Source organism: Mustela erminea, chromosome 14 (assembly GCF_009829155.1).
Source record: "Mustela erminea isolate mMusErm1 chromosome 14, mMusErm1.Pri, whole genome shotgun sequence".
Classification (NCBI taxonomy): Eukaryota; Metazoa; Chordata; class Mammalia; order Carnivora; family Mustelidae; genus Mustela; species Mustela erminea.
The window spans coordinates 44,983,773-44,993,441 of NC_045627.1; positions in this window are offsets into that span (position 1 = coordinate 44,983,773).

Here is a 9,669-nt window from a genome sequence, read left to right on the forward strand (position 1 = left end):
ACATGAGGGGCAACCTGCAGATAAGAATGGCTCTTTGTTGAGCACCTCCCTGGTGCAAGCATGTGCTAGGGGAGAAGGCTCCCCCCTCTGGAGTTTACAGATTAAACTGAGGCCAACCGTGAAGATGAAGCAAGAGGAGGCTCGGGAGCCACTGTGCAGACCATCTTGCCCAGTGTGGCAGCTTAGGAATGTGGCAGTCCCAGCCTGGGTCTGGACAAATGATAGCCCCCAAACAAGCAGCCCATGTCACAATGCCTGGGGGAAGCCAGCTGTCCTCAGGTTTGCATAGCTGGTTTCAGGTGTGAGGTGAAAATTTTGCAGTTCAATGATGTATGTATGTGTTTCACTTGGCCATCCATGCATCTCTCCATTCATGTGGAGATGAATCATAATCCCATCTCCACATTTTCCTTAACCAAATCACTGAAACTTTCTAATCCTTGTCTTTAAAAAAAGAGAAAAAAAAGTTTTTATTTTTTTTAAGAGAGAGCGAGAGAGCATAAGCAGGGGGAGTGGCAGAGAGAGAGAGAGAGAGGCAGACCCCCCCCACACACACACTTTGCAGGACTTGATCCCAGGACACTGAGATCATGACCTGATCTAAAGGCAGATCCTTAACCAACTGAGCCACCTAGGAGACCCTAATCCTTGTCTCTAAGAGAATGGTAATGCTTTCTTTGCAGAACTGACGGAGGATTCCTGAGGTCATGGGTGTGAGATGCAGACACGGGGTCAGACAGGTCATGAGTATATGGCAATTGGTAGCTATTGTCTTCACTGTGATAACAGTTAACACAAGACTGTTGGGTACCAGGCATGAGCTAGTACCATGCTTGGCTCTGCACACATAGAGAAACTATGAGGCAACATAATCCTTGCCTCCGAAGAGCTTCTAATCCAATCAAGGAGCAAATCACATGCCAAATAATAATTACTCAAAGCTGGCTGGAATCGTGTTCTAAGAGAGAAACCCCAAGTCCCAGGAGAACCCAAAGCAGGAGAAGTTACTGTGAAGGTAGGAAAGGAAAATTAGCCTAGACCTTTGGATCTAATCACAGGTAGGGAACAGAGGGACAGAGGTCACCTTCAAGGTGGTGCAGAGGGAAGCCAACCCCACCACCTAGGGTTCCATTTGCTGAATAAATCAGAACACGGCCTGCAGCCTGCTAGAAGTTTCCATGCAATATACTCAAGAAAGCCTCTTTCTTCCCTAAGGCTTGCAGTAGCTGACAAACTGGGTCACAAAGGTGCCTCCCTGAGGTCTCACAGAATTCCTGTGAAGAGAGGAACTGTGGAATTTGCTCGGAAAACTTTCCAAAGTGCCAAGAGGAAGGCTCAGCACTTATCTCAGGTACTGGCACTTGCATTTAGCAAGACCCTGTAACACAGGGTAACACAGTTTCCTTATGGCTAATTATAGTGCAGAGCCATACAAGTTAACCACTAGAACAATTACTTTGCTCCTGGGAAGGTCAGTGAAGGCTTCAAGAAGGAGGTGGCATTCCTCTGGGCCTTGGTCAGATTTGGGGAAGATGTTCTAGAAAGAATGAAGAGCAGATAAGACAGAGGCAGAGGTCAGAATGCACAGTGTCTAGATCTGATAAATCAGCCGAATCTGTTGCAACAGAGGACACCTGGGCCACCGGCAAGAATTCTAGTTCCAAGGGCTTCAAAGACTGCTTCCACTGTAAGGTTCTGGACTCAGGTTTGGAATGCATTATCTCATGGTATCTTCCGCACATAAATACGACCATCTTTGTTCTTTGAGAGGTTTAGTGAGATAAGTGAAAAGGTCTCAATGAGAAAGGCTGTTAAAACTGGAATTCAACCCTGACCCCAGTCCCTAGGTAAAGTCTTGACGCAATGTCAGCTTCCCGTGAGAAATGACTGGAAAAGTACATTAGGGTCAGGTCAGGGATGGCCTTGAATACCTAGCAGTGTGTCACACTGAGCGACGCTAAAGCTCCATAGTGAGACCACTTTGGAGGTCTGCAAGGATGCCATAGTCTCCTTGAGCCTGAGAAGAAAGGTGCATGCAAACTCAAGCCAATGAACAACCCAGTGCATAGGCCAGAAAAATCTCTGATTTGAGTGAGGGCAGTGTTGGCCCTGGGAGTGTGGCTCCAGATTCCAGGGCCCAGGAAAAGCTTTCCAGGTACTGGGGATGCTCACTCTGCCATTCTTTGGCAATTCTCTGGGCTTCCATCATCTTCACGACCCAGAGGGGCACATGACTTGTTTCCAGAGTTACCTTTACTCGTACCCAGTAAAAATGAGCCACCCAGCAGGCTGATGGTGGTATGAGAGGAACCAGGTATGAGAGGAAACAGGGTGATAGGGACGAGAATTTAGTGCCTTGCGGGCCTTCTTGGCATCACCGGACCTTGGGTGGTTCCTCCTCTCCCTGATGGAGGAGGAAGGAAACTCAATAGAGCTGCTGGGAAAACAGGCTACGGGAGCATGACCAGCAGCCAGCTACGAGTCTGGTCACCTTGACGAAATGGTTGAAGACCTTGGGCAGATCTCTCTGTCATCTGCAAAACAGTAGGATGGACCAGGTGATCCTGAATAGCCTCCCGAGTTTATTTTGGTCTTGTTGTCATTCCTTTTTTTTTTTTTTTATTGTGGTTAAAAAAAAAAAATCGCAATACCTAAAATTTACCATCTCAACCATCTTTAAGCACACAGTTCAATATGCCAAGGATACTCACATCATTCATTGCACAACTGATCTTCAGAACTTCTTTTGTCTTGTGAAAGCGAAACTACATACCCATTAAACAGCCCCCCACACCCACCCCTTCTGTGCCCGCCACTTTACTTTCTGTTTCTAGAAGTCTGACTGCTTTGCATACCTCATATAAATGGAGTCATACGACATTTGTCTTCCCATGACTGGCTTATTTCACTTTGTACAATCTCATCAAGGTCCATCCACGCTGTAGCATGTGACGGGATTTCCTCCCATTTTAAGACTGAAGAATATTCTGGTTCATGTATATACCACATTATGTTTATCTCTTTACCCACCGGTGGACCTTTAGGTTGCTTCCACCTCTAGGCTCTTGTGAAAAATGCTGCCATGCATGTGACTGTGCAGTTATCTTTTTCAGACCCTGCTTGACTCCCAGGTTTAACACACAGTGAGTTTGGCTGCATGTTTTATTACTGCTTTATTTAAAACAAAAACCAAAAAACGCAGAACCTCTTCAAGAGTGAACACACTGAAATGAACACTTCAGATGCTGCCGGGCACGTTTATTTTAGGAAATTTAAACATTCAAAACTCATATTCTGACATTCAACAAATTCCTAAAGCTGTACCACACGAAGGAGCAAGAACATTCCTAGATCTGGGCCTTGCAGAGAGACCTGGCATTCTGTAGCATAATTAAGAACTTCAGGCACAACATCATCCCAGAAACCCTTTCTGCAGATAATGGGTATCTATTAATATAAATCATTTGCTAGATGAGCCATGCATTGACTTGTTGGAAAATATGGAAAATTTTATGCCAGTTGTGCAGAAAAACATCCTTCAAATTCAGTCATGTATACTGTGCCCCCAGGGAAAAACACTTCAAATCCATATATTTTCCTATGAAAGGAAGGTCTGCTTCTCTTTCCCAGGAAGCACGGTTGAAGGGTCTGGCCAAGGATCAGGCTTGCAGGAATGTTCCTAAATATTGGAACCTGCCCCTCCAGCACAATGACTCAGTGGGATGGTGGATGTTTGTTACATGATTAATTCTTTAGCAAAGGTGTGCCTGCTGGTTGTGGTGCCGAAGCGACTTAAATGACTAATTATAGAGTCCTCTTTAGAGAAAACTGTCATGAACCCTGACTGATCCATTGAAACTTTCCTGGCTGGGTTCATTTCTATAATCAGAATTCCTGTCTCGGAGAGCCAAGCCATTCTTTTTAATAACCGTCCCAAGCCCTGGTCTGGAAGCCTGGCTCTGAAGAGCATATGCTAACCAGGTGGGGGAGGCAGAGAGAGGGAGGGGCTGCGGTAGCAGAAGAAGGAACTAACCATGGGAGCTCAGAGGAGGGGAACTAACTCAGGCTGACCAGAAAAGCAGCACAAAATGAAGATGATATCTGTCCTGGGCACTGAAGGATGAAGAGGAGTACAACAGCAGAAAAGCAGCAGGAAGGGCAGTCAAGGCTGGGGAAACAGCATGTGTGCGAAGATCTTTTAATGTTTGGAAACACGTCGAACGGCAGTCGGACTGAAGAGCAGATGACACATGAGGTGAAGCCATGTGAAGTCCTCTTCACGAAGCGTGGGCACTCCAGGACGGGGCCACAGGACCCACAGAGACCCCCGCCAGGAGCCTGGTGCATAGCCAGTCTGATTCCTGGTCTCCCTGAATGTCCATGGTATCTGACCAGAGAGAAGCCACGGCTTTCCCTGTGGACCTGAGCACCTAGGGCCAAGGATGGAGAGTAGGTATTCCCTCACAGGGGGCAAAAGGCACCAGCCTGTGGGGAGGAGACACTGAGTTACCAAAGAGGAGACCTTGCCAGGAAAAAGCCTTGAGCTGATGTTTCCTCTGGTGAGGCTGAGGAGAGTGTGAATACCCACCCCCCCTTGCTCTTTCAGGAAGGGGCCCCACCAAGCCCTGTCATAGACTGGAAGCTCACCACCACCCCTGAGATGCAGAAAGAGCATCCGAACAGATCCCTAGGTGTCCTGACAGTCTGCCAACGCGGGCATGCTCTTGACACCTTGAGAGATTGACCAGAGTCCATGAGGCGACGTGACTGGAGGCAGGGAGGAGACTTTCATCTTCTCTCAGAAGGACTGGCTGGTGGCAGCGTATTATTGTCCAAAGCAGGGTATCTGTGGATTGGGACAAAATGTTGTTTTTTTGTTTTTTGGTTTTTTTTTTTTAATCCCAAAGACAGTTCTTCTGTCTGAGACATACGCTATACTGAAGGTGGCACTAGGAAAAGAGACACTGTGGACTGTGTGGCATTTCTAATCTCTCAGGGACGCTTTTCCCTCTAAACATTTTTAGAATGAAACAGAGCATCTTGGGAAGCCCCTTCATGAAGGGAACTCCCTAGGCTGGTCTCTCTTTGTCTGGGAGCTCTGAGGACATTCTCCTCTGTGCTGAAAATGGAGATGGTTTTTAAAACAATAGCTTGTAATTAGATGAGAAGTAGGCAGAGCTGGGAAGAGCTATAGCGATCTCCTAGAACATATGTGCCCAAGATGTGGAGTGTGAAGACACTTTCATTTCTTAGCATTGTAGTTATTTTCTATATAATGACACTGCTTTCAAGTGCCAACACATTGTTGCCAACCACAAGTCTACATATTAAAAAGTGTAGATTCTCTCTCTCTCATGTTTTATCCTTTACCAAAATGTAACCATTATTACCAATTTGCAATATTTCCTTGTAGACCTTGTTGTAGGCACATACCATGTGAGCGTGTTGATACAGACCTACATAGCCAGGTGTAGACAGAGAGAGACAGAACCGAACTGAGACAGAAACAGGGATAGAGACCCACTGAATGACAGTAATTCCTTCCTGTTCACCCCGGACAGGGAATCTGAGGAGGTAGGATGTTGACAGAGAGAGAGGAGTAGGGTTTTTGTTTCCAGCTAGCAGAGGGGGGAAGGTCCTCACCTATTGACACATCCCTTTAGGAAGAAGAAAAAGCCAATACGTGGAGAGGAGGAAAGGCTGGAGGAGCCAAGTGCATGGGGATGTTGGAATTTCCAAAACTAACAGAAGAGCTGGGATTAGAAACACCCAGCACAGTGAAGGGTCTAAGTCTTCTCCGTTTCTGGGTTCCTGCAGGATCTTTGTAGAGAATGGACCACATGCACTAAAGCCCAGAGAGGCTTTAAGGTCGAATGGCAAGTGTGCTAGCAGTGGAGGAAATCACAGTAGGCAACTGACAATACAATATCTTAAGGATGATGTGGAGCCTTGGAACTCTTACCTGTTGCTGGTGGGAATGAAAATCACACTGACACTTTGGAGCACAGTCTGAGTGTCTTATAAAGTTGAACATACACTTACCATATGACCACTTCTAGATAGTGATCCAAGAGAAATGATTGCGTATATCCAAACAAAGGTTGTATACAGATGCTCATAGGACCTTTATTCACAACGGCCAAAAAACTAGAAATAACCCAAATATATCTATCAACTGGTGAACAGATAAATAAATTTTGGCCTATCTATACAATGGAATTCTTGTCAGTGACAAAAAAGAATGGCATACAGACATATAACATCATATAGCTGAATCTAAAAACCATTATCTTAAGTGAAAGAAGCCAGAAGTAAAATACTACATAGTGCATGATTCCACTTACATGAGATTCTACAGAAAAGCAAAACTGTCGTGACAAAAAAATAGATCAGTGGTTTCCTGGGGCCAGGAGCCTGGGGAGGACAACTGGCCACCAAGAGGTATAAGAGAACTCTTATACCTCTTGGGAAATAGACACATTCTGTATCATGATTGCAGAGCTGTGGGTCCATGACTGCATACATTTGTCACAACTCTTCAAATTGAACACTTGAAATAAGTTTACCTCAACCATAGCTGAATAAAAATTTATATTTTACTAAAACTGAAGATAATTTTTTAATTCAAGAAAAAAAAGTGAGGGGGTGCCTGGGTGGCTCAGTGGGTTAAGCCTCTGCCTTCGGCTCGGGTCATGATTTCGGGGTCCTGGGATCAAGCCCTGCATTGGACTCTCTGCTTGGTAGGGAGCCTGCTCCCACCCCCCGCCTGCCTCTCTGCCTACTTGTGATCTCTGTCAAATAAATAAATAAAATCTTTAAAAAAAAAGTGACAAGGAAATTGAGCTCTGGATTGAGAAATGGGCTATAACTATATAAAGCAGAGATTTCCAAAAATTATTAGGGAATGACTTTAAACAAAATACATCTTAAAACTTAGTTGAAATGAGTATTGTTTCAGAAACATAGAATTTAATAGGTCGAATCAATAGAAAAGTTCTTAACTGGTTTCACCATGCTGGTATAACCCAGATGTCCTCAAACTTATCAAGGATAGTGAGCTTAAGGGAGCACGATCCACAGACTACCTTGACTTCTGACACCAACTGCAAGTTCAGAGACCCTGAGACCATGCTTGGGTTGGTAATTCACCAGAGGAATTCATAAACTCACTGGAAGCCATTATATTCATGGTTATCACTTTTTTTTTTTTAATAGGGAAGGGATACAGATCAAAATTAGCCTAAAAAAGAGATTCAGAGGGCACAGTTTAAATAAATCCCAAACCCAGAGCTTCCAGTTGTCCTCTGTGAGGTCATGACCTTCCCAGCAGTGATGTGTGACAAACACACACAGAGTATTAGCGACTGGAGAAGCTCACCCTGGCCTTGGTGACCACAGTTTTTGTTGAGACTCAATCATGTGAGTCTGATTGGTTGCCCATGTGACCAGCCTTAGTTTCCTTATCCTAAATCCCATTGTTACTCTCTGGCTCTACCAATTTTAAGTTCAAGCAAAAGAAAAAAAAAAAAAAAAAAGGAGAAGTAAATTCATACCATGATTGAGAAACTACAGCTAAAGCAGAGTTTTTAGACAATTGCCGTATTCATTTGCATTACAATGACTTTATGGTATATTTTGATATTTGGTAAGGCAAATTTTGCCTCATTGTTCTTTCATGTATCTTTCATAACTACTCTCAGACATTTATGTTTCCTTATAAAATTTGAATTCTGTATTAGTTAAGTTGCATTCAGTTACAAGTGCATATTTTTTATGCTCCATGAGTTAAGTTTAATTGCTGTATAAAAATCTTCCAAAAGATTACATTATGATTTGGCACTCAAATGAAAAAGTTATTGTGAATGAAGAAATTCATATAGATAGCAGTGGAACATAAATTTGGTATTAGCAAAGGAGATTTGTCATCACAGAAATGACTTCATTTTTCTATTTTCTTGCAAAGCAATAATCAAGAGGTTTATAAAACTAAGAATGAAATCTATCCTCACCCCCACACCCAAACCCACATACAAATAAAATCTATTCTGTTTTGCTACTAAGATGCATGCAAAAGGACTGCAATGCAATGGAAAATTTGCCAAATCTCTTGAAATAGATAAAATAAATTCCAAAGCAATGAGAGGTAATGTCATCAATTCCTGTGTTTTGAAAGACTATCATTAAGATGTCAAACATCTGTTTATCAAAACTTCTTGCCAACTTTGAGCAGAAGACAACGGTGGAGCACTCTTTAAGAAATGTTCCATCACCAGTGTTCCTAACGGCGAAAGGATAATATTGTGTGACCATGCAAACGTCAGTGACTCTGAGTCCAAAAATGATAGAAGAGTTAGACTTTGCCTGTGAGACTGCTTTGGAACACCTTAGAACCTTTATTTCACTTCTAGGGTTCCTTTTAAGCATGCACACCATGATGCATGAGATGGAAACTAACCCAGATTAGAAAAATGAGAGTGCAGTCGTACCCCAGCCACAGCAATTGGCCAGGTAGAGTGAGGCTCTGGGCTTTGTTCATTCCTGGATCTAACTGCCCCTCCTCTTGCTGGATCTTGAAAGTCATCCTATGATCACAAGAGGAATCAGCCCTAAAATGAAACCAACACAGGGATAACAAAGCAGTGGAGCAAAAGAACCTGGATCACTGGTGACATTATGGTTCAGCTCAAGACAATTTCAGTTGGACTTTCTGTTTCTTGCCAATCAAAGTTTCTAGCCAAATGAAGCCTCAGTAAATGTCAAAGGATAGAGCAAATGATGATGAGCGGGGACTCTTGAGGCAGACTTACTTGGGGACACAGTGATTTTGCCCCTAGTAATTGATTCACCTGGTAAGCCATTGGTTATGTCTATTGAGGACTCCTTGTAGAAGACCCTAAAAGCTTGGCTGTGAGGCACACTGTGGAAGTAGGGCATCTTTATATACTTTTTAAAAATTAGGAAGAGTGGGAATCAGGGATATCGTCAAGAAAAAAGATATTTGCAGCTGATGTGTGCACATTGTTGTGGTTCATGAATTTCTAGATCTTGATTACACTTTCGTGTATCACAGAATGAGAATCTGGGCCTGATGAAGTCAAGCAACATTTTTATTTTATTTTCACTTTAATGCTAGCTGCTTCATAAACTGTTCTCACTGAGCCCAGATATACGGCAGGACCAATCAGTTTAAAAAAATGTGTTATACTGCTGGCATGAATCACTGCTGAGTGAGCAGATGAAGCTAGCTGAATCTAGAAGTAGCTGCGATGGTCTAAGAGTCACAAGTCTTTACCCACGTCTGCCTCTTGCTAGCAAAGTTTTCTGCCTGCCCTATGGGGTTTTTGAAGGACAAAACACTCTCTTAGCCCCTGTCAAGACTATAGCATGCCAAAGTTATAGAAGTTGTCACAAAGCCAGTCAATCTGAATGTCGACTCACTTAAATTCAAAATCTAGGTTATTTTAGGGTCTTTACAAAGCTAGAATGGCTTTTCTCTTTATTTTAATTTTTTAGATGCTTTTCTCTTTAAAACTTGGCAGATTGGTGTTTTTGTTTTTAATCCTTGAGCTTTGTTAGTTTCCTTTCCTGTGCCTACTTGCCCATAACTTATTCTTCTGGTCTGATGACTGCTTTTTAATGAGTTCAGCCTGTACCTTCTCGGACAAATCA